The 23,667-nt window shown below is 37.2% G+C and overlaps 1 protein-coding gene across 4 annotated transcripts in view; it reads left to right on the forward strand.

Annotated features, from left to right (window-relative positions):
• Window positions 1-9,344: 9,344 nt before the first annotated feature.
• The window catches only part of LOC117435539 (oxysterol-binding protein-related protein 3-like), a 64,583-nt gene continuing 50,260 nt past the window's right edge, over window positions 9,345-23,667 (forward strand). For 3 of the 4 annotated variants that reach the window (XM_059011405.1, XM_059011411.1, XM_059011430.1), the window contains exon 1: window positions 9,345-9,650. The gene's annotated coding sequence lies outside the window, so the exon portion shown is untranslated. The remainder of the gene's footprint in view (window positions 9,651-23,667) is intronic. The other variant, XM_034058816.3, reaches the window with a different exon arrangement.

Below are 23,667 nucleotides of genomic sequence, written 5' to 3' on the forward strand. Positions count from 1 at the left end.
TAAAATATATATATATATATATATATATATATATATATATATATATATATATATATATATATATATATATATATATTATTCTGCAAGGTAGGCTAGTTCAATGTTTGCTTTTTTTTGTCCATTTGACAAAATGTTTATCTTGATTATTTTTCATTAAAATCTGAATGCTAGTAGGTTTCATAATGTTTTTTGTGTATCCTTCCAATGATTCCAGGATATCTTATTTTATCATGAATTAAACACAGACTGTAAACATCCAAGCAATCATTGACCTTCTGTCCTCAAATATCCTGTATCGGTTGGCAGAGGTGGAACAGTGCCCTATCTACAGTACCAGACAATAGACAGAGAAGTTCTTACCACGCTGTTGGCACAGTAGTAGTTTTCCATAGATTCTTAACATACCAGTACCTGTGTTTGTATGACAACAGCTGCATTCCAATACTGTATGTGTACCATATCAATGTCTTACTGAGAAGATAAAACAGCAACAAATGTGTTGTCAATTAGAACCCGTTTTCTACTAATGGATTATGTATTTTCCTTTTTTAACCATCAGCAATGGTATGTCCCTGCAAACCTGAAGCCCTAGATGCATTTGCAACAGGCATACAGGTCTTTTCCCATTTCCAGTTAATTTAATGCAGCATACGTACAGTAGGAGCTGCCCCATATCAACTCCTGCTTTGTACTGTACTGTTTAATGTTCCAAAGAGAGTAGGGCTTCAGCCGGTGATTGGGCAATGACATCACCCTTGGCTAGGAAGGATTCACATTTCATAAGCAATCCCCACCCTGCCAGCTGTCACTCTTGTGATGAGACTGTCCACCTGCTGTGTAATACGCTTAAAGTAAGTCTGACTGTGAAAAGCCATCCTCTCAGGAATTTCTGTCCTGGTATACAGGAAGAAAAATAAATCATGCAGAATTTCCTGGAGCGCAGGTGAAACAGTGCAGCCCACGAGAGCTTTGGAACACCTGCAGTCTTCAGTAAATCTACCTTTGATTCTTACCCTCTTTATCAATTTTACATTTGGCAGTTGGTTTGTTTTTGGATTGCTTCCAGTTTTGTGTTAGATACTAAACAGCGGTCAGTATGCATGGATACCTATAGCCCAAAATAACAGTTAACAATAATAAGGTACAAAAAAGTTAAAGAAGTCCTGACACCCCTTGTTTACAAGTTTTGCAACAGATCAATATTTGATGGCTGTCTCTTCTTTCCACCAACCTCTTAAGCATGATAGGGAACTAACTAGGCCATTGACCACAAAACATGATGTTTCCACTCCAAGGTCAATACTGTGCCAGGACTGGGAACCAATATTATAATTTATATATATATATATATATACGTCAACCGGGATCGCTACTATATATATATATATATATATATATATATATATATATATATATATATATATATGTATACTGAGCATCAAAATAAACGTATCACTTATATTTCAGCATGAAATGAAACTTATCACTTATATTTGGATAGAATTCACTAGATGTGATCGAAAAATGACAAACTCTGTTTTAGAGCAGGTGCAGTGATTTTTTATTGTGCTGATTAACAACTGACATCACAAAGTGTAAAAAAAAAAGTTAATATTTTAACATCTTTTTTCCCAGATTTATAAATGTTGTGAATTTTTTTTTTAAATGTGTACATTCAGACATAATTTATAAATCTTAAAATATTTAGCAAGTTTTCAACATTTAAATGCAAAATATTTTATATATATAAAAAACAAAAAACAAAAAACGAAGAATGCACAATTTTCTCTGAAATAACTTGAAACTGACAAAAGTAATTGGCATCCACCATTGTTTATTCCATATTTAATAGAAATCAGACTTTGCTTTTGATTTTTTATTCAACATAATATTGTAAATAATAAAACAAATGAAAATGGTATGGACAAAAATGATGGGACCGCTAACCTAATATTTTGTTGCACAACCTTTAGAGGCAATCACTGCAATCAAACGTTTTCTTTAGCTCTCAATGAGACTTCTGCACCTGTTAACAGGTAGTTTGGCCCACTCTTCCTGAGCAAACTGCTCCAGCTGTCTCAGGTTTGATGGGTGCCTTCTCCAGACTGCAAGTTTCAGCTCTTTCCATAGATGTTCGATAGGATTCAGATCAGGACTCATAGAAGGCCACTTCAGAATAGTCCAATGTTTTGTTCTTATCCATTCTTGGGTGCTTTTAGCTGTGTGTTTTGGGTCATTATCCTGTTGGGAGGACCCATGACCTGCGACTGAGACAGAGCTTTCTGACACTGGGCAGTACGTTTCACTCCAGAATGCCTTGATAGTCTTGAGATTTCATTGTGCCCTGCACAGATTCAAGGCACCCTGTGCCAGGCGCAGCAAAGCAGCCCCAAAACATAAGCGAGTCTCCTCCATGTTTCACTGTAGGTATGGTGTTCTTTTCTTTGAAAGCTTCATTTTTTCGTCTGTGAACATAGAAATGACGTGCCAAAAAGCTCCAGTTTTGACTCATCTGTCCAAAGGACATTCTCCCAGAAGGATTGTGGCTTGTTAATATGCATTTTAGCAAATTCCTGTCTTGCTTTTTTATGTTTTTCTTTCAAAAGTGGAGTCCTCCTGGGTCTTCTTCCATGGAGCCCACTTTCGTGCAAAAAGCGACGGATGGTGCGATCAGAAACTGGCATACCTTCACCTTGGAGTTCAGCTTGTATCTCTTTGGCAGTTATCCTTGGTTCTTTTTTCTACCATTCGCACTATCCTTCTGTTCAATCTGGGGTCAATTTTCCTCTTGCGGTCACGCCTCGGGAGGTTGGCTACAGTTCCATGGACCTTAAACTTCTTAATAATATTTGCAACTGTTGTCACAGGAACATCAAGCTGCTTGGAGATGGTCTTGTAGCCTTTACCTTTACCATGCTTGTCTATTATTTTCTTTCTGATCTCCTCAGACAACTCTCTCCTTTGCTTTCTCTGGTCCATGTTCAGTGTGGTGCACACAATGATACCAAACAGCACAGTGACTACTTTTCTCCATTTAAATAGGCTGAATGACTGATTACAAGATTGGAGACATGTGTGATACTAATTAAAGAAACTAATTAGTTTGAAATATCACTATAATCCAATTATTTATGATCTTTTCTAAGGGGTACCAACAAATGTGTCCAGGCCATTTTAGAATATCTTTGTAGAATAAGCAATAATTCATCTCTTTTCACAGCTTCTTTGCTTTATTCTATGACATACCAAAGGCATGCAAGTATACATGATAAAATAGCTTTTAATTTCATCACTTTTCCGGAGGAATGAAGCATTATTTCAATGAGCTGTAAGGGTACCAACAAATTTGAGCACGTCTGTGTATATATATATATATATATATATATATATATATATATATATATATATATATATATATATATTTCTTATTGAATATTTATTTTGAGAATCAAAGATTTAGTTGTTCGCAAATAAATCTGGATTTTGTGAACTTAAATATTTAACAAAATCTTAAATCTCTAAAAAAGATTTAACATTTAGCTAAATATTTAACTGGCCAGATAAATCTGGAGTTTGTATGCAAATGAGCTCCATCCGCTTTGTGCTTTACGTCAGCATTCTAAGGAGGGGCAGGCAAAATATCCACGGTCTTTCGTCAGGTTCACGTTCAGACGACCGATTCCAATAGTCTTTTTGGATAGGTCTCTACTAGCTTTGCACAGTAGGATGGTGACATTTTTGCCCATTCTTCACGGGAAAATTGCTCCAGTTCTGATAAGTTTGTTGGGGATCGTCGATGGACTGCAATCTTCAAGTCTCACTATAAATTTTCGATTGGATTAAAGTCAGGACTTTGACTGGGCCACTCAAGAACATGAATTCTCTTGTTCAACCACTCCAGAGTGGCTTTGGCTTTGTGCTTTGGGTCATTGTCCTGCTGAAATGTGAATTTCCTCCCCAGTTTCAGAATCTTGGCTGACTCAAACAGGTTTTCCTCAAGGATTCGCCTGTACTTTGCACCATCCATTCTTCCCTCTATCCTGACAAGCTTCCCAGTCCCTGCTGAAGAGAAGCATCCCCATAACATGATGCTGCCACCATGCTTGACAGTTGGGATGGTGTTGACTGGGTGATGTGCAGTGTTGGGCCTTGGAATGTTGACTGAAAAGTTCAATTTTTGTCTCGTCTGACCACAGAACCTTTTTCCACATGTCTGCAGTATCATCTGCAAGCTTTTTTGCAAACTACATACGTGCTTTAAGATGAGGCTTTTTGAGTAATGGCTTCTTTCTTGCCACCCGTCCATACAGGCCAGCTTTGTGTAGGAACCGGCTTATTGTTGATGTGTGAACACTGACTCCCATCTCAGACACAGCACTTTGCAGATCTCTCAAGGTCATTGTTGGCTTCAGAGTGACATCCCAAGCCAGTTTCCTGCTTGCCCAGCTGCTCAGTTTGGGAGGGCGACCTGATCTGGGTAGTGTCTGGGTGGTATGATGCATCTTCCACTTCTTAATGATGGACTTCACTATGCTGAGAGGGATAATCAGCGCCTTTGAAATTTTCTTGTACCCTTCTCCTGCTCTGTGCCTCTCTACCACTTTATCCCTGACTTGTTTCGAAAGCTCCTTGGTCTTCATGGTTGCTTTGTTGGATCACTATGTGAGTTGCAGCTTGAAAGTCTTTATATACCGGAGGGAAATTATCTACAAGTTAAACCACTTTGAGTACACACAGGCTAAAACCATTTCACTAATTTTGTGACCTTTCAAACAAATCATTCGCACCTGAGCTGATTTAGGGCTGCAGTAGCAAAGGGGTTGACTACTTATACAACTGAGATTAATCTGTGGACAGCATGTGGACTACAGTAGAATATACCAACCGAAAATTATAGCAGATCGGCGTACAATGTATTTTTTTTTAAGTGTGTGCAGGATATATGTACTGTACTTAGTATTGTAATGATCCGATGAGCTGGCAAGAGGAATGTGTATGAGAAGTGTTGTGGAAACGACTGAGACAGAGAATAACCAAAACAAATTAAGAGAAATACTAATTAAAGGGGTTTATTATTTTGGCGTGGACCGTGGCTGACAGCGGTTCTGTTTATTGTAAAAAAAATAATAAAACGTCAATTTCAGAAAATGAAGACCCTGCTTGTGTGAGTCCGCTTTATTTTCACACAACGCTACAATATAGTGTGTCACTGCACCATTATCTGTTATATTAATTGTGTACAAAGTAGGACTATGGTAAAAAAAAAAAAAAAAAAAAGTGCGCTAAAACTATTTTGTTTAAATTTTAAATCATCATTTTTTCACATTCTACAGTAATGTGAACAAAGCATCACAATGTATTTTTTGTTACCGGTAGCCTAAAGTATAAAGAAAGTGCGCTATAGCTGTAGATATTTATTTGCGTTTATGTACTAAGGCCAACTCTGAGGAAACACAATGTTATTTTTCACGGCAACTATCTATTTATTTCAAATAAATTTAGCACTTATGTGTTTTTTTTTAAACCGGACACCTCCTTTTTTGCACAACCTATCTGACTCTTGACATGTCTGGTTTAGCGAGGGATGGACTATGCCTTTTTTAAATGTAATTTCAAAATGTATTTTCTAATAGAGATTGACCGGTAGGTCTGTCCAGCCTGGGCTTCTCAACATCTAAACATCAAAACCTCACCTGACATGTTCATCTCAGTGGCAGTTTCTTCAATTACCTTGCTCTTTGTGGTTTTGTCTTAATTTGTATGTGTTTTAATTATTTTTCTTCCCACAAATGACAGGTAGCCGTGTTATTAGTTGTAAAGGTATTTTTTTCTACCCCTGCTCAAAAAATAAATAAAGAAAAGTACAACTCTGACTATGTACATGTGACGCCCCCAAAGAGACTGCAGCCTCAATCCAGCATGTAATACAAACTAATGTACACACCTTAGTAAGCAAATTTTCTCGTCCTCAGCTTGGATGGTGAAAACTTAAACTCAGAGGAACTTAGAGCTTTCGCCGGTCACTCTAAGCGCTATCAGAAAGCTGGCTGAAGATATCTTCTTGTAGGGGGTTTAGTTGTTTTGTTTTTGTATTCAATTGGAATTTTACTCAAACCGATATCATTATGTAACACAATTTTTGTTCCTGGGTAGTAAGTGTTATTTCCTAATTGCTTATGCCTCAAAAATACAGAAAATGGCTATTATTCCCCACAAACTTTGCTTTTGTGACCAGGACAGTGATATTTTGAAATTGACCTATTTCCAATGAGAAAACGGGCGAATTTGTGTCTTTTCGTTCACATAAAGTCAGAAAAAAACAACATATGAATCCAAATTAACATGTATTTATACTAAAGTAATACAAAAATGACTACAAAAGATTTAGAAGTGAGTAGTTTTGCGAGATTTACGATTATACTGTAAATCACTTTCACGAATCAGCCCCCAAATGTAGTCTCCCATCATGTTCTCGTTATACTGTCCTTCATTGACAGCTCATCCAGGAGCCTCAAAGCCGTGCTTCTCCATAATGGTAACAAGTACCTGTCTCTTCCCCTGGCTCACTCGGTGCACCTCAGAGAGGATTACAACAGCATCAAGACCTTGCTGGACGCCTTGAAGTATGATGAGTACGGCTGGGACCCCCGGAAGGTGCTGATGCCACCACTGCACATCAAATTGGGCCTTATGAAACAATTTGTCAGAGCTCTAGATAAGGAGTCGGCAGCCTTCAAGTACCTTCAAGACTTCTTCCCTAAGCTGTCTGAGGCAAAGGTCAAAGCCGGTGTCTTCGTCGGACCACAGATAAAGAAGATCCTGGAGTGCAATGAATTCCCCAAGAAGCTCACTAGTAAGGAGAAAGCGGCTTGGAACAGCTTTGTCGCAGTGGTTCGGGGCTTCCTGGGCAATCACAAGGCCGAAAACTATGTGGAGCTGGTTGAGACTCTGGTGAAGAACTACGGCACAATGGGCTGTAGGATGTCCCTCAAAGTCCATATCCTTGATGTTCATCTTGATAAATTCAAGGAGAACATGGGAGCGTACTCGGAGGAGCAAGGCGAGCGCTTCCACCAAGATATACTGGACTTTGAACGCCGCTACCAAGGACAGTATAACGAGAACATGATGGGAGACTACATTTGGGGGCTGATTTGTGAAAGTGATTTACAGTATAATCGTAAATCTCGAAAAACTACTCACTTCTAAATCTTTTGTAGTCATTTTTGTATTACTTTAGTATAAATACATGTTAATTTGGATTCATATGTTGTTTTTTTCTGACTTTATGTGAACGGAAAGACACAAATTCGCCCGTTTTCTCATTGGAAATAGGTCAATTTCAAAATATCACTGTCCTGGTCACAAAAGCAAAGTTTGTGGGGAATAATAGCCATTTTCTATACTTTTGAGGCTTAAGCAATTAGGAAATAACACTTACTACCCAGGAACCAAAAAAAAAAAAAAATTGTTACACGGTGATTCAGTGGTAATATTTTTCGTCAAGAAAAACAACTGCATCACACTCAAACTACAAATTCTCTCTCCTCTTCTTGTCCCGCCCCATAGCAACCAATACATACTCCTGATTCGCGGGTACTGTACTCCCCTGACATCCCAACTCCCACCTTGTTAACTGTCAGTAAATGTACTGTATTCAAGCACACAAGAGTAAACTGCTGCAGATGGAACATCACACGGCGCTGCTTCTAAAATGCCTTAAATCATGTAATAAAATATTGCAGCACTTGTAAAGCATAGTATTATTAATAAAGGCCGCCCTCGTATAATCGTTTAAGGGCCGCAGTCATTTTGATCAATTTAAAATGAATGCAACGGCGCCAAATTGAAGTAATATGGTATTTTGCCTGCCCCTACTAAGAATGCTGACCGAGCTCATTTGCATACAAGCTCCAGATTTAGATGGACAGTTAAATATTATTTATTTCTTAGCGCACACCCTTATCCAGGGCAACTTACAATATATCACATTATTTTTACATACAATTACATTTCTTTTTTTAACACACCCATTTATACAGTTATATATGTATTTATTGGCGCAATCTAGGTAAAGTACCTTGCTGAAGGGTACAGCAGCAGTGTCCCCTACCTGGGATTGAACCCACGACCCTCCGGTCAGGAGTCCAGAGCCCTAACCACTACTCCACACTGCTACCCTTGTTAAGAGATTTAAGTGGCCAGTTATGTAAACGTTAAATCTTTTTTAGAGATTTAAGATTTAGTTAAATATTTAAGTTCACAAAATCCAGATTTATTTGTGAACAGCTAAATCTTAATTCTCAAAATAAATATTTAATAATATATATATATATATATATATATATATATATATATATATATATATAATTTAAATTAAAGATTTAGCATTTAAATGTTGAAAACTTGCTAAGTATTTTAAGATTTATAAATTATATCTGAATGTACACATTTTAAAAATAATGTATTTATTTTCACAACATTTATAAATCTGGGAAAAAAATACAAGATTTAAATTCCATCTGAGAAAAAAATACAAGATTTAAGTTAAATCTGGAAAAAAAGACGTTAAAATATTAACGCTTTTTTTACACATGGCACCCCATAGAGACGATCATCTGACACACGCTATTCAATAGTCCCTCGATAAACCAGACATGTTGGCAAACAAGTTGTCACAAATAACGAGGTGTCCGGTTTAAAGACAAATCGCACACACATATAGTGGTTAATTTATTTTAAGTGTACAAATCTTTGCGCTGAAATAACATTAATGTGTTCTCTGCAAATTCATTCTGTAAAAATATAAATATGTACAGTTGGCATATACAGTCGAATTAAATCAAATGGGTGACATTGTGTCCGTCATATGCACGGCATAACGGTGTTTGCATGGACTAGTGTGTATTCCAAATGAAAACACACGCTCTCCCTAAAGTTCATCGATCAATAATGTAGCATATGTTTATGTTAAAAAAAAAAAAACACTTGTAAATTACTAAATACAAACAAATTACTGTGCACCTCCTTCTCAAATCAACCCGACTGGCGCCTCTCACTGAGTGAGTGTGTGGGAGACTTACCGCTCACATCTTTGTGTGTTTAGCATCTGCTACTTGTACACATGGGAACCTATTGAATTAACATACAAACCATCTATCATTCACCACATCTAAAACTCCACCTGCATTTCTCACACTACAACGTCACGGAAAGGTTGTTGACTTGTCTTTAAAGACGGTACTTAAATAAAAAATAAAAAAAATGCGACGTATATCTGGTTTTGAGAGAAGTATGGCCACAAAATATGTCACTCAGACATTATCCCCGCCCAATTCTTAAACCTCTCATAAGCTTTTTCGAGTTTCAAGCGTTGCTTCTGCATTCTGAGAGGCGTTGCTGTGATGTAGGTAACTTCTTGATAGTTCTGTCAGCTGAAATCTAATAATTTCCAAAGATATTTTTTTAAAGCAATGAGTGCAGCATTTTTGCTTTTGGAGTATTTTGAACTGTTTCTTAACTGCTTGCTTCCTGTTCGTCTCTGGTTGTGAAATAAGCCAAAGAAGGGTCTTTCCGAGCAGTGAATTGCGCTGTTCAATATCTGAGAGTGGGCTCCGGAATCAAGGGAAACGACTGACACCTGTGCACAGGTAATGGTTTTTCTTTTTTAGTTGTTTTGCCCATATCGATATGGGGGTTTTGTTTTCTATTGTACCGTAATCCTAATGTATAACTAAGGGAGGTATCCATTCCAGGCAATTTCATAAGAGCAAAAAACAAAGCGAGTAAACTGTTACCTAACCCAAGACCTACATACCGACACACCTCTGGCTGTTTTGCATGCCAGAAAATTATAACTTTTAACTTGATCAAGTGCAACCAACCCTCATTTTGCTCACTTTCCCTAGTGTGTAACACACTTTTGAAGGAGGGTTACAGTATATTTGTCATGCATTGTATAATTGAGAGGGTGTTGCTATTTCAGGTATGCTCAACTTGCTCTGTTACCAAGGTGTTATAATGTTTACAGCCTACACTGACGTACAGTGTACATTGTTTTGGTGTTTGGACAGATATTTGACTTTTTCAAGCGCAGGGTGGTACCATAACGATATTACAGACCAGTGTACTGCGTGTTAAAGAGTGTGACTTATATGAAAAACATGCCGAGTAGTCTTGCACAGTGCAAGGTTTTAGAATTAGGGCGTTCCTTGCTTATGGGATTGAAGAGTGTATCACGATTTAATACTTTACATCTGTTGATAAACTATATGCAGTATCCTGAAATGGTGCAATACATCGCAATGTACAGTTGTAATTAGTTTTGCATTTATGACACAATTCAATATACTGTACTGTATTTGATTGTAGTTTGTGAAATGTATGCCAGTCCAATCTGATATTAAGAAGACCACGTGACAGTTGTACAGTCAGAAATGTCACCGTTGGTTATGGATTACTAGGCTGGATCATATTCAAAGTAGCTCATTCATAATACTTATAGCATAACTGTTGCCTGTCTAGTGAAACCTGATTCTTATATTTGTACTTTTACTTTCCCAGCCCATACTTAATTGCAGTATATTGGTGAGTTTCAGTTAAATATACAGCGTTTCCAAAACTAGGGCACATTTATAGTTTTCGTTTATATCATTGCCAGCTATCGGTGTAGGGGGAAAAAAATGATGGACCCATCACAGTTCTGAAGTCAGGAAAGCATTTGATCTGTCAATACAGCCTATGCAGAGAGTGACATTGTCCTTTTATTAATAGTTTGAATTGGTTTCCTTCAGCATCACTTTTCACAGCTCTTATGATTCAGAAACAATACTCATTCACACACCCAGTGTTTATATCCATGGCAACTGGTTTGAGATAGGGTTTCACAGAACTTCACTGCCTTAACTAGACCCTGTTGGTTAGGAAGAGAAGAGAAAGAAGGGCCCTAGTGCAAAACCGTATTGTGCCCCTGCACCCACTGAAACATTAGCTGAATATGGGCTTGCTAGTTGTTGGTTTAGTTTGGTTTTTATTTTCTGTTAATTCAATTATATTTATTGAAAACAAGGCAAGAGAGAATCAGACCATTATTAAAAAATAAAATAAAATAAGGGACGTTAGTAGGTTCATGTTCCTGTGGGGCCATGAACAGATTTAAGTTCAATACACAATATGCATAATACATTTTGCAAGGATTATTACACTACATTTGTACTAAACACAGCCTCCGAAAGAGCCGAGTACAGTGGTAGAGTGCATGTATTTTAGATGGAGCTTGGAAGGAGGCCATTTTTAGTTTCCTTTTAAATTTGAGAGATGTAACTTGAGGGTGTTTTGTTGGATAAACCTTGCATGTGCTAGAATTTGTTTTGATGGAATGTATCCACATTCTGCCTTCTTCAATGTACTGATTAGAGAAGACTCAATGGAGTGAGGAAACCAGTGGTGTACCACAGGGATCAGTATTAGGCCCTCTGCTCTTCCTAATCTACATTAATGACTTAGATTGTGGTATAGTAAGAAAACTTAAAATTGCAGATGATTGCAGACAAAAATAGGAGGAGTGGCAAACACTGTTGCAGCAGCAAAGGTAATTCAAACTGATCTAGACAGCATTCAGAACTGGGCAGACACATGGCAAATGACATTTAATAGAGAAAAGTGTAAGGTACTGCACGCAGGCAGTATAAATGTACATTATAAATACCATATGGGAGATACTGAAATTGAAGAAGGAGTCTGAAAAATATCTAAGAGTTTATGTTGACTCAGAAATGTCTTCATCTAGACAATGTGGGGAAGCTTTAAAAAGACCTACAAAATGCTTGGATATATAGTGAAAAATGTTGAATTTAAGTCAAGGGAAGTAATGTTAAAACTTTACAATGCATTAGTAAGACCTTATCTAGAATATTGTGTTTAGTTCTGGTCACCTCACTACATAAAGGTTATTGCTGCTCTAGAAAGAGTGCAAAGAAGAGCTACCATAATTATCCCGGGTTTAAAAGGCATGTCATATGCAGACAGACTAAAAAAATAGAATTTATTCAGTCTTGAACAAAGAAGACTATGCGGTGATCTGATTCAAGCTTTCAAAATTCTAAAAGATATTGACAATGTCGACTCGGGATTTTTTCGACCTGAAAAAAGAAACAAGGACCAGAGGTCACAAATGGAGATTAGATAAAGGAGCATTCAGAACAGAAATTAGGAGGCACTTTTTTACACAGAGAATTGTGGGAGTCTGGAACCAACTCCTCACTAATGTTGTTGAAGCTGACACCCTGGGATCCTTCAAGAAGCTGCTTGATGAGATTCTGGGATCAATAAGCTACTATGGGCCGAATGGCCTTCTCTTGTTTGTAAACTTTGTTCTTATGTAATATCCAATTACCCCCAGGATCATCAGAATCTCTCTCACAGCTAGTGTTGGCAGCTGACCCCCCACTGACCTTCATCATTATTTACTTGATAGAAATAATACAAGCTTATCGTTGATGAGTCTTGTCAGGTCATTAGCGAGAATGTCTTTGTGCTGCATTCTACCAGTGACCTTCTACAGTTTACAGTACCCACACTAATTTCGGTGATGGCAAGGAAAATTCAGAAAGAAGTGGTATTATTGTCATCTTGGAAACAGAAATGGAGTAAGTTAAGCAGTATTGATGCTTTGACGGGTGACTGAAGGAGGCTTGTCTGCACCTGTGGTAAAGGATACAATTGAGGGGTCATCTTAGCATCAGGCACTGGTGATGTATCAATATCATAATAGCACTGTAGCTTGCATTAATTTGACATTACACTACCATATTCCAGTCCCTTGGCTGTTGGACAGAAGCAAGCAAAACAATTGAATGCTCATGTATTTGCAGGCAAAATGATTTAAACTCCTTGAGCCCCACATATGGCTCTGCTGAAGTGTCCCATTTAAGGGTTAAGTAGGCTTGAAAAGATTCCAAGGATGATAGTAGCCTTTGGCTAGTACAGCACAGTCAAAAAGCAGAGAAATTCAACAGACAGTAGACCTACAGTTTTTAATGTGCAGAAAGCTACAGAAGCAGTGCAACTGTGCCATGTGTATAACAAATTAAAGTAACAGTAACACTACACACAGAGGTAGAAGGGTAATTCTCAGAATTTCAATGTGTCCTTGCCCATTACTCATTCTCATGTCTGATGGTCTCTAGCATGTAATGTCCTTGATCTCTCACGCTGAATGGGAAATTACTTTGGAGAGCCATAGAAAACAGGAAAGCCACAACGAAAACGCAATGTGAATAACTAGATATTCCCCATTGGTTAACTAAATCTGCTTTAACCTTTATCAAGCCCAGTTGTTTCATCTAATGTAGTCCACTCTCACACATTTGGCATGTGCCAAACCAAGGACTGGAATATTTTTGCCAGGACTGGGTTGGCTAGTTTTATCCCATGGGATTAAAGACACTATTTTCACATCTCGCCCCGGTAGGGGCAAACAAGCATCGCACGCACAAATTTGTTTATTGTAATGTGTTTTATTTTGTCATGAATAACCCTTGTAATGAATAATTTGTTTTTTTTATGAGTTACAAGTACTGCAGTATTTTTGGGGTTTAATTCTGAGTGGTTCTAATATTGAGTTGTCATTGTTCTCTTAATCTGCCTTTACCTAACATTGAGCTGCTTTCAGCTTGTCTGGAGAGTCCTAAGTGTAAGGAATAAACAGCCGTCTTCATTCGATTCAAATAATGTGAAGTGGCTTTTCAGCTGCGTCAGCCCCATCTACTATGTATGTCTGTAAATACTGTACTGTATGTAGCAGAGTTTAGAACACGCAAGGTGCAGATAAAACACACTTAAAGGTTCAACTAATATAATATGGGGTTCATTACACACTGCTTAGATCATTTAAACAGTCTTCATAGTGTCTTTTCTTTGTTTCAATCAAGGAGATTGTTTTCACTGTATGTTTACTATGGGAACACTGGCATAGGTCAATTAGAGCCCCGACCTGATACCAATTAAATTCAAATTGTAACTAACAAGTGCAAATGGGCAATGGAGTAAACTCTGAAATGTGCTTGAAATATAACTACATACATTTTTTTGGTGTCATTGTGTTGTTGTGAAGAATCCTAAGCAGTATGGCTCTTTGCTCTTACAGCATTGTGAATAGCAGTACACTGTACACTTTTTAGTACCTCATTTTACTCTTGTATTACAGGAGATATTCCCCATACTGCTTTTCTTGTATTTAATATTGAGGAATTTCCCCTGCTTTAATATTTACTGTTCTTCCAGTCGTATTCCATACATATCTAGCTTTAAGAACAGTAGATATATATATAAGTACATGACTAATATCAAGCATGTGCCACAATTGCACACAATTGCTTTGTACAAGGTCTGGCATGATGAGCTGTGTTGGTGGTGGGTGGGTAGATGATGACGTGACTTTAAATAAAGGGTTCTGTAGCAAATCCTCTTACTCCCACAGTAGCAGGCGTTAGTTAGAGCAATTGAAGGCAGCACCATAGACTTTAATTGCTACACAATGTGTGAGGAGTTAGTGTTAATCGTGTTAGCTGTGGGTTTTATTTCTTTTAAGCCTTTGTTATTACTCTCTGTGTGTACAGTGGGATCATATTTCTTAAGAATATGACAAAACCGTTTTCATTTGAATTCTCCTGTGTTTTGGGAAAAGGTTTCTGTAAGGCATCTGTTTCTAGTCTCGGAAATGACAGAATTATTTGTCCTTCCTATACCCCTTTCACACACACACATGAGTTGTGATGGCTCAGAACCGGCACTGATGCTGCGTTTTGGTCTGTGTGAGTTGCCTTTATAGTCACAGAGCCGTCCTATTTTATGCCGTCTCTGAACGACCTCGCGAGGTGGTTCAGAGACGGCACTGCAGCGTCTTAACTCCTGTGTGAAATGCTATGCCAGTGTTGGGTGATATTCTGCATCCCAGAAATTATGCTTATTGTACTATATGTAATCAAGTGGTTTTTGATTAGTAAAAAACACTGTACGGTAATAATGCAAATACAGAAAAACCCTCACCCTTCACCTAACCTTAACATTACAAATACAGACAAACCCTCACCCTTCACCTAACCTTAACATTACAAATACAGACAAACCCTCACCCTTCACCTAACCGTAACATTACAAATACAGACAAACCCTCACCCTTCACCTAACCGTAACATTACAAATACAGACAAACCCTCACCCTTCACCTAACCGTAACATTACAAATACAGACAAACCCTCACCCTTCACCTAACCTTAACATTACAAATATAGACTAACCCTCACCCTTCACCTAACCTTAACATTACAAATACAAACCCTCACCCTTCACCTAACCGTAACATTACAAATACAGACAAACCCTCACCCTTCACCTAACCGTAACATTACAAATACAGACAAACCCTCACCCTTCACCTAACCGTAACATTACAAATACAGACAAACCCTCACCCTTCACCTAACCTTAACATTACAAATACAGACAAACCCTCACCCTTCACCTAACCTTAACATTACAAATACAGACAAACCCTCACCCTTCACCTAACCTTAACATTACAAATACAAACCCTCACCCTTCACCTAACCGTAACATTACAAATACAGACAAACCCTCACCCTTCACCTAACCGTAACATTACAAATACAGACAAACCCTCACCCTTCACCTAACCTTAACATTACAAATACAGACAAACCCTCACCCTTCACCTAACCGTAACATTACAAATACAGACAAACCCTCACCCTTCACCTAACCTTAACATTACAAATACAGACAAACCCTCACCCTTCACCTAACCTTAACATTACAAATACAGACAAACCCTCACCCTTCACCTAACCTTAACATTACAAATACAGACAAACCCTCACCCTTCACCTAACCTTAACATTACAAATAGACAAACCCTCACCCTTCACCTAACCTTAACATTACAAATACAGACAAACCCTCACCCTTCACCTAACCTTAACATTACAAATACAGACAAACCCTCACCCTTCACCTAACCTTAACATTACAAATACAAACCCTCACCCTTCACCTAACCGTAACATTACAAATACAGACAAACCCTCACCCTTCACCTAACCTTAACATTACAAATACAGACAAACCCTCACCCTTCACCTAACCTTAACATTACAAATACAGACAAACCCTCACCCTTCACCTAACCTTAACATTACAAATACAGACAAACCCTCACCCTTCACCTAACCTTAACATTACAAATATAGACTAACCCTCACCCTTCACCTAACCTTAACATTACAAATGCAGACAAACCCTCACCCTTCACCTAACCTTAACATTAGGAAAAAAGTGGTAACTTCGGGATTCCAACAAAACAAACCATGGCGAAAGTGTGGAAGATGAATCACCAGACCACCTGATTGCATATTGTACAATGAGCAGGGGATGCAGAACTTGATGGGATGCAGAATATTACACAACAGCGGCACTGAAGCGCTATAGTGGGCATGGATTGAAAGTCAACATCTCGCGTAACTGCATGTATAACAGACGTGTTGGGTAATTTTGTCGTGATTGTTACACGCTTTCATTTCTTTCCATATACAGTGGCTGATCAAGAACGAGGTACTGTAGTAATTGGAGACCGGAAGAAGTTAAGGAATTGTTAACTTTACAATTCTAGGAGTGTCGGCTACTAACGGATGCGGCACTTTGAACTGTGCAGTAGAATCTGGGGGCAGAGACCCTGTGCAAATCAGTTAATGCGATCAGGGGACTTCTCGAGAATGTAGAGGAAACTCAAAGCAAGCAACAGGCACAACAGGCTGTTAAAAAAAAATATATAATATATACAACGCATCTGCAATTTTTTGAAGCTGTTGACAGTATATACAATAGGTAGAACTCGACAAGCCTACAACTTTTAATTCACTGCAGTTGGTATCAGATGGCTGAATGAAAATAATATTAATAATGTTTCCCCACTGAAATATTTTTACTTCAATTTTCCACATATATACATATATAATAGAGAGGACAAAGCGAGCACAGGGAAGTTTACAGTACACTACAGTTTACCAGTGCCATTCATTAAAAGATAAGACATTGATTATATATATATATATATATATATATATATATATATATATATATATATATATATATATATATAATAATATATAACATTACCCACATTATTCTGCTTATTTATTTGTTTTGTTTCCGTTGCCATGAAAACGATCTGTTGACTGACAGGTTTGAAAGTTGTGCGCACAGGATCCCTTTGGCTGTGTGAAAGGGTTATGACGGTATTATATCAGCATAAAGTGTGCAATGTCGTGCTGTGTGAATGAGTATTTTAAAGAACGTTTGAAACGTCTCTGAGACTGCTCAGTGGTGTGTGTGAAAGTGGTGTTGGTAAGGGGAATTGTAACAGTGTTTCTATCACATGACAGAGCAGTTTGGTTCTCAGTTGACTTCCCTTACTGCTGTAGAATAGTTTGCATGGTTTTGTGCAATCATAAGGATTAACAAGTTCCTGTGTGAAGTGTTATTCATTGCAAACACTGGAAAATATCACCCAGCCCACCTTCATTTGAAAGTGCGGCAGCAGCGGGTTTTAATATCAAATAGATTTTGTTCATGAATAAAATCAAATCAAATTTAAATAAAAAATATATATATATTTAGATACACCTGCTTTTATATATGGGGGAGAGGTCTTAGTTACTGTATTAGTTTAATATACGGGTTTTGCTGCAGGCAGAATGTAGAAATCGGACAAACGAGTGTGCAACATTTTATTAAATAAATCTTTTATAATAAGCTGGACAAACATTACAAATACTATTCGTAATTGCATTAACATTAGTAAAGACTAGTCACTTATTAAAATGTTACACCCTTGTTTTCTCATTCTTTATTTAGCTTTTAAATGTGAAAGTAAGGACTTGGGGTGGGATTTAAAAGCTCATTTAGTTGTTTCACAACAAAACACCGTAAATTAAACTGATTTTATTGCTATTATTATTGTAGTATTGTTAATACAGTATACCTTTTATTTCACAAACATAAACACATTTCAATTTATGATCATAGATTAAAAGCATTAAGGGCATTATTGCTAGTAAAACCACACCGTGATATAAACAAAAAGGTATACTGTAATAACAATACTGTAATAATAATAATATTAAATCAGTTTAATTTACATGGTTTGGCAGTGAAACAATTACCCGTCCTGATTTTCTCATTTAAATATGGAATGAAGAACGAGAAAGTGACTATGTATTGATGTTAATAGAATTCTCAATAGTGATAATAGTTGTAATAAAGTGTATCCATCTTAAAAATCTATATTATAACTTTATTAATGATTAGTCGCTTATTTAAATGTTGCACCTTTGCCGCTGTCCCAGCTGCACTGTATCCTGGTAGAACCTACAGCACGCTCAATGCAGGACTTATTGACTGTCCCATTTGTTTGTCTTTTATGTTTCTGTGTTACATAATGTTTTGCTGTGCCACGCCACTAGCTAGCGCGGGTGGGGGGTGTTGGTTGCCAGTCTGTCTGGGTTCACCAATCCTGGATGTGAGTTTGTACATAGAATACTGGCGAGACATTGGGGTCCAAATGGCATGCCCAAGATTGGTGAAGGCGGGTGGAGGGCGCGGTTTAATGTGACAAGATAAATAGGAGTGCCTGCCTGAGTGAAGTTGTGCACGTGACAGAGGCTCTCAGTGAGAAGGAGACTGGAATACAGAGACATAGGTATTTATTATTTTGTTTTGCTTTGGTGTGCTGCTTATTTGTTTATTTGTCCTGTGCTAATAAACTGCTGAATTCAAGCACGAAGCTACTGTCTGTGTGGAGCCTGCTTTCATTTTACACGAATAATCTCTGAAGGGGACACAGCAAAATAAGTTTGGGAACCCATGACCTATTTTATATCTTGTTGATGTAGAGTAGGTACTGTACTGTATGTCTTTGGCAGGGGATGTCCCTAATGTGCTTTCCTTGATGCAATATTGGAATTGGCTTAGGATATGACCTTTGACCTCTTCTTCTTTTCTTGAATCCCCTGATTTCTATTGAGGTGTATCACCAATTTGACAAATCAGGCCATTTTATTTAATTGTATGTAAATCAAAGATAAGGACGATGTGGACAGATGCAGGAATGTAGTATTATATTAAACAAATGCAGCACACGGAAACATGGAAGATGCTGTGCATGCCACAGATTAAATATAAAGAGCGAGATCATGAAGTAGAACCATTAGTGAATTGAAAGGGTCTGGCAGCAGGGGTAGGAATGCAAAATGACTGTGCTTGGTGTGAAAAGTGCATGACTGCATCATTTTAAATGAAGACATTTTAGATAAACAGAGTTGCTGGTGAATTGGTAATGTTCTTAAAATTATAATTGTATTATAGCTATAAGAGGTCAACATGGTAGTTAATACAAAGGGTGTGCAATACAGAGCAGATGTTCTGTTATAATTACATTGCTGGAGGGTATTTGCTTTAAAAATAGACCTACTCGATTAATAAAGCATACTTTGAGATGCCAAAAGCACCACTTCCTTCTAGCAGCTGTCTCTGCTCTAGGGATGGGCCGGTATACCAGTTTTTCGGTTTACCGCGGTTTAGGTACATTACGGTACTAATACCGTACCTTTTAAAATACTAAATACCAAATGTTTAAATCATTCCATGAAAGGAAGTGCGATTTGTTGGTTTTATTTTTGTGAATTACAGTAATTTAAGTGATTTACATTAGTCTTTCGTCATTTAAGCCTTATTGTATAACTTGCATGATGTACTGTATACCGTGATATTAAGGTTACCACGGTGTTTTATTTAACAGTCATCATACCTTGCAAATTTTATACTATCCCATCCCTACTCTGCTCTTTGACGTCCACAGCATGTCTAATAAGGCCCAGTTGACAAATGATGAGTCAAATTAAACTTCACATAAGAAATATCACTGTAAATCCAATAGCTAAAAATGATGTGCATATATAAAACTCTTGGAAGAGGAAGAAGTTATGAGGTCCTGGCGATTTAACACAAGCAGTATACATGTTTAAAAAGGCAGGTATCCAGTAGATGTTCTGTGAAGCAGAACAAGGTTTAAAGGTTAGGGTTAGTGTTTTTTTTTTTTTTTTTCTGTTACTGTAGACTGGTGATCATGTTTTTTGTGTCCTGGCATTGTGGATCATATATGACTTGGAAAGTTATTAGATTGTGATTATTATTTGTTTATTTAGCAGATGCCTTTATCCAAGGCGACTTATAGAGACTAGGGTGTGTGAACTATGCATCAGCTGCAGAGTCTCTCGCCCAAAAGACGGAGCACAAGGAGGTTAAGTGACTTGCTCAGGGTCACACAATGAGTCAGTGAGTGAGCCGGGAATTGAAGTGGAGACCTCCTGGTTACAAGCCCTTTTCTTTAACCACTGGACCACACAGCCTCATTTACTTTAAAAGTTTTGCATCACCCTATAGAATTAACTAATTTTGCTTCATAAAGTTGAATGAAACCTGCTGAATAATGTTACGTTAACATATTTTATTCCATACTGCTTTATAGTTTTCCATATACTTAACAAAAAACTGTTTTGTTTTTTTTAAATGTGACATTTCGAAAATCTAGCATGAAATACTATACTACTATTATGGCTTCCTTTTGACCTTGGCAGTATTATTTTGTAGTTTCTTTGAGTAAAATATCTAAATTTTAAATATCTCAATCCTTAAATTGTAGGTGAAGGAAAACTTTTGGACATAGATTTTATTTGCCTTTCCCTTTTAAACATCTGGACATCCCAGTTTAGTTCACTACTATTCATTGTTTATAAAATCTATAAACTGTGCACGAACATTGAACAGCTGACTTGTATCATTCATTTCTGGTTTGGTTTGTATTTCGTAGAATCTCTTACTGACTCAATGACATTTGGACCCATTATTAAACAAGCTTGTTTCAAGCAAATCGTGGCTGTAATTGCTTGTTTTCCACAATGCAATGGTCAGCATTATAAAGGAATTGATTTATTTGGAACTGGAGACGCAATGTATTTTGACTACATTTACTCTAAATCTTAGTTTAAAGGATAATCTACTTTTATTATGTATTTCAACTAATTCTTGGTGATCTTTAATCTTTTGCCCTACTGCATTTTATATTTATACATAAGTGTACTAAAAAAAACATGATTTGTATTTATTTCCAGAGCTTTAATAACAAAAACACTCTCAAGTTTGGTGTGTTGCAAAAACGTTTATTTGACTCTCTTGCTGTTTGTGTTTGTACAGTTGAGGTTAAAAGTGCTTACGTGAATACAGTACTGTATTACTGTAGTCATGGGGGAGGTCAGTGTGTTATTGGGAACTCAAGCTGTGCAGCAAAACACACCCAGTGCTCAGCTTATCTGGAGCGTTGCCTATAGGAGAATTATCTTTTGCATATCAACTCCCAAAGACGTGGAACTATTTCCATCATAGTGTAAAGATCGAATTTCTCTGGTTTTAAAGGTTGTATTTGGGAATTGCTTCCAACCTGCCAATGCTTCTCCTCTAGTCCACATTAATAATTGGATGCATGTAAACCTTAAGGCCCTTTCACACTGGCATGCTCCACCCGGGTCAGGACTGGTGTCATGCGAGTCGGGTATGGGATTTCACACTGCTTTTGATAGATGCTCTCTATTTGAAATTTAGCACTGTTTACTATTTAATTGGCTCTTTATTTTGTAATTCCACAGAGTGTCAATATCAATAATTCACAGGTAATTGGCATTTGGTTAAATACAGTATTAATGTACCATATCTAGCTTTAATGAATCGTCTGTTTAATTGTTATTTTTGGTACAACGTGGCCAGTTGATATTGTATCTTTGTTGGCCTGACCTTTTTTTGTTTGTAGGAGTTGTGCTTTTGAAGTGTTTTGGTCTCCACACAAATCCTATGCTTGGGAATTTATAACGGGATAAGAACATAAACACAATCTTTATAAAATTATACTAAAATACAATTGACTGACTTTTAAAATGATTTTAAAATGTTAAATGTATACCAGTCAAGAAACAAAATCAAATCAGAAACAACTTCAGATATGGTTATGGCTACAGCTTTTAGGTTACCAACATTTATATATATTTGTACATTTCCAAAATGTAATCAAAGCCATTATATGTAGCACTGTGTTAAAGTAAAAATAAATATCCCTGAAGAATATGTTGTGAAGACCTTACCTTACTCCACTGACTACACAACTACAAAACAAAGGATGGCATACTGTAGTTTCAGTAAAAAATAAAAAAAGGCTAAAAGGCCATTATGCAGTTTTTCTATGGTACTATGCATTTCCCATAGGTAACCCTGGTTTGCCTTGTGGTTTTTTTTTTATTTTTATATAAATATGCTTTACAATACATACCTCTCTGGGCTTTACAGTGCTTACCTATGCTTTACCATGCTTTCACTATGCTTTATCACACTTTGCTATGCTTTTACTATAGGGAACTTTTTATAGGGGTACTTGTGCCTTTTTTAGCTGAACAAGCAGGTGAAAACTGTCAAATTTTAACTTGAAATAAACACTTTGAATAAAGTAAATATGGAAAACAGGATGTAGTACAACGAACACTGTTGGTTCATGTAACAGGAAATAGGAGACAACCTAAAACAAAAACAACATTGTTCAGTATACAGAAAATTCCCCATGCAAGTTTGGGCCAGTGTTGGAAGGTGTGATGCATTTTGGAGTGGCATACCTGCATGTGCATCCCCAGATGCTGACTCGCTTCCCAAATCTGAAGCAGTAGCTGTGACTTTAGCTGGTGGAGATCACTGTTTGGCAGTTTAGGACTGTATTTCTTGCTGCCAAAAACATTTTCAATAGGGGTTCAAGAGCAGCACTATTTTTTTTTTATAATATTAATTCCGCACATCAGACAGAGCTGTTTCTGCATTTGCCATTTTAGAAATTGTTGGGCAAATTCTGCAAGGTGGTAAATCGATGCAAGGCGAAATATGTGATCCATATTTCTAATTTATGTCATCTGTCATTTCTGGTGGACACTGACATGGATTTTTGTGAAGCACTGTTCATTCGAATATTCTGATATTTGCCCAAGGACTAATATAACATATACTTCAATGGAAAGATTCCATGCATTCTAAATACAGTTGAGCTAGAGGGATATAATCCCTGATATATGCCCTTAGAATCTTTGTAACCGCATCACAAGGCATTACCAGGCATTATGACTGTTTGGTTGTAATAGCGTAGACGGTCAAATAATGCCAGGTAATGCCCTCTGTGTCGGGTATTATTGCTTACGCATAACCTGTATTCTGTATAACACACAGAAAAGCACCTCAGATGTGTAAAAGTTATATTCTGACCCATGATTCTAAGCTAAAGTTAGTTAATAGTATTTGTACAGTAGCCATCAAAATAATTCTGTAAACATTACCTGTTTTGTACTTCAGTTCGCTACACTAAAGTGCAAATGTTCAGTTTTGAAAGAAATGCATGTTCAAGCATTTTCAAAAATGATATTTAGTACTACTTCAGGATATCTGGTGCAGTTCACTACCTGGGTCATGCCTCCTGAGCAGTGGCTTCTGGGCCAAAGCATGCTACTGGC

This window comes from Acipenser ruthenus, chromosome 3 (genome assembly GCF_902713425.1).
Source record: "Acipenser ruthenus chromosome 3, fAciRut3.2 maternal haplotype, whole genome shotgun sequence".
Classification (NCBI taxonomy): Eukaryota; Metazoa; Chordata; class Actinopteri; order Acipenseriformes; family Acipenseridae; genus Acipenser; species Acipenser ruthenus.